The 3,244-nt window shown below is 31.2% G+C and overlaps 1 long non-coding RNA gene across 2 annotated transcripts in view; it reads right to left on the bottom strand.

The window, feature by feature from the left end:
• Positions 1–3,244, bottom strand: part of LOC118435431 — a 74,528-nt gene that overhangs the window by 30,696 nt on the left and 40,588 nt on the right. The window contains exon 1 of one of the 2 annotated variants that reach the window (XR_004834749.1): positions 594–2,764. The exons of the other annotated variant lie outside the window; for it this stretch is intronic. This is a non-coding gene — a long non-coding RNA (uncharacterized LOC118435431). Of the gene's footprint in view, positions 1–593; positions 2,765–3,244 lie in introns of those variants that run through there. 2 annotated transcript variants of the gene reach the window in all.

Raw genomic sequence — 3,244 nt, forward strand, 5'->3', positions numbered from 1 at the left:
ATTATTATGTAAATCAAAGGAATTTTTCAAAGTCTTGATTTTTTTTAATCACCCCAGCGTTATTCGATCAATCTGTATTTGTCTTTAGGATGCTTGGAAAAACTAAAATATTAATATTGACGTGAATCCTAAACATTTACGCTTTGAATTATTAACTATTTTAAAAATTCATAAATTACAAATTATGTGGCACAAAAAGTTAATTCTTTAATACAAATATTTCCGGAACTATTTACAAATAAACTACAATCTTTCCACAGCTAAAGAAATTCACCAAACCAAAATCCTTCAAAGACTTTTGTACCAAAAATTTAGATTTCATTTTTAAATAGAGTAAGAAAATACTTAAAAAATTTACTAGCATTATTCTTTGTAACTTTATAATAAATTTTATATTTGTATAGGAACAAAAATTCACGTCAATTTTTCTCTGAAAAAAAATATATTATGCTTCATAATTTTTCATATAAAAAAATTCATGTAATTTTTTTCTGTGCCAAAAAAATTTGCACACACACGTTGCAAAAAGTATATTTGTAAACTCTTTCTTTTTGCGATAAAAGCAAAAAAGCAAACAAGTAAAAATTCCTTACGTTTAAAAAAAATCTCTCGAATTTTGATTTGTTTCTTCCCCATTTCCAATTAAGTGTGGATTTCGTTTGGAATTATTTTCACAAGTTTAACAACATTTGTTTCTTTCAGGAGGTTGAGTCTTTCAGCCGGAAAATCCAATCGTCTCAAACCCCATCAATCCCTCTCACAGCCAGAAAAAGAAGCCATTTCTCTCTCACAACCCTCCCTTCCTTCAAAACACCACTCTCAAAATAAATTCTATCCAGAAACCACTTTTTCGCTTTTGTTCCCAGGCTGAACTCACATTTTCAAAATTTCATGTCCGATTTTTTTCAATCAAATGTTCAAAAAATGACACTTTTCACATCATAGTTTCAAAAATACATTTTATTATTTACTTGTATTTTGGGAAGGATTTTTAGACTCAAAAAGTTCCCCAATATTTCCAAAAAACAAGACCGAAAAACAATTTAAATTTTGAGCTCAAAATTTCATAAAATTTGTATTCCAATTTTTTATACATATTTTATAAACAAACACTTCACTCCCCAGCATTTCCAATAAATACCTTTTATTGTCTATATGAAGTATTTATGTTTTGGACACAATTTTTCGACGTAAAGGCTCCTCAAATTTAGAAATATTTCCAAAAATCACACACTTCATCAAAAAACAGTGCAAATTTGGAGCTCAAAATTTCCTAAAATATCCAGAAACCACTCTTTTTTCGCTTTTGTTCCCAAGCTGAACCCTCATTTTCAAAATTTCATGTTCGATTTTTTTTCAAACAAATGTTCAAAAAATGACACTTTTCAGCTCATAGTTTCAAAAATACCTTTTATTATTTACTTGTATTTTGGGCAGCAGTTTTCGACTCAAAAAGTTCCCCTTATTTCACAATATTTTCAAAAAACAAGACCTCAAAACAATTTTGAGCTCAAAATTTCCAAAAATTTTTTTATTCCAAGTTTTTATACCTATTTTTTAAACAGTTTCACTTTCCAGCTAATTTCAAGAAACATCTTTTACCGTCTACGTAAAGTATTTATGTGTTGGACACAATTTTTCGACGTAAAGGCTCCCCTAATTTCGAAATATTTCCAAAAAACACACACTTCATTAAATATTACAAATTTGGAGCTCCAAAAATTTCCTAAGAAATAATACCCACTCTCACAACTTAATATTCCAATTTTTAAAACTATTTTGTAAAACACCACTTCATTTTCTACAGCATAAAAACTGGATTTGTATCTACATCCCAAACTTGCACCTTAATCTAACCAAAAACACAATTCTTTACACACTTTTTCATTCCCCAAATTTTTCTCTTATTTTCCAAAAACTCACCCTCCGCTCCCTTAAAACCCAACAACCTCCCAAACTCTCCAGCCGGACTAAATCTACCCCAAAGATTTTCTCAAAAAACACAAAACAATCACACTTTATTTTACTTACGTAACAAATTTATTTTCAACCACCGATCGAAATCTGTGCCAAAATTGTACCGAAAAAAACACCACAAATTTACACCTTGATAATCCACCCAAAAACACACTTTTTCCAATTTCTTCTTCCAAATTTCATTCTCATTTTCATCCCAATAGACCGAAATCAATGCCAAAATTTTATCTACAAATCACTGCACTCTCAAAAAACACTACAAACTTGCACCTCAATAATCCACCTAAAAACACACTTTTTCAAATTCCTTCTCCCTAATTTCACTCTCATTTTCACCCAATTTCCCCCCCCCAAAAAAAAAACTGTCCTCTCCTCCAAACCCCAAGCCAACAACTGACTCTACACAAAATCCCAAAAATTCATTCAATTCTTTCTTCAAAAACACCCCATAAAAATCTTCATCTTCACGGCCACACTTTTATTAACAAATTTACAACCCCCATTTGCCACCAATTGTTCTGTTTGTTACGCAATTTTATAACAAGTTCTCACCAAAAAGAAAAAGCAACCCTTTTTATTTTATTGGTGTCAATCATTCGGAAACCTTGAGACTTACGTAACTCTAACTCGACTTTTCTGTGGATGAAACCGGCCATAAAATAAAACTGCTGACCAACTGGTGTCCCTTTTTTTCCTCGCATTTTTACAACTTGTTTACACCTTGTCGGTTTTTGGGTGGGAAATTACCTCACTGTTTTTGTCTGAAGGTGGTCGTTCCTGTCCTATTCTTTTATTATTTTCTTGCCTACTCCATGTGCTCAAGGCCTCGCTTTATATTTTTGTCTAAGGCTCCTCGAATTTTATTCTTATTTTTATTGTAGGCTCACTCAGTTTCTTCTTGATTGATTTTCAAGGTGAGAGTTTTATAAAGATTGCACGATTTTAAGGAGACTGCAACACTTTCAGTTTCTAAAAGAGTGCAGAGGAGAAGGAGTAGTGACGATAAAGTGGAATTTTAGTTTTTCAGGGGTGAAAATTTCTCAAAAATATAGCAAATTTTATATATTTTTTGGCAATTCAAGTTTGTGATTCATATTTTTAATTTAAAACTATCTCGTAGTAAAACTTGAAAAATTTGAAAGAGGCAATTCACGCAGGCCTTGGTAACATTGTAAACTCCGTAAATTCTGAAAATTTTACACATATTTCGAAGGAAAATTATCTCCCAAATTTTTGCAAACTTGCTCAGATCAAGGGCGTCTCTTTA

The sequence above is a fragment of the Folsomia candida genome, unplaced genomic scaffold (genome assembly GCF_002217175.1).
Source record: "Folsomia candida strain VU population unplaced genomic scaffold, ASM221717v1 Fcan01_Sc004, whole genome shotgun sequence".
Taxonomy (NCBI): Eukaryota; Metazoa; Arthropoda; class Collembola; order Entomobryomorpha; family Isotomidae; genus Folsomia; species Folsomia candida.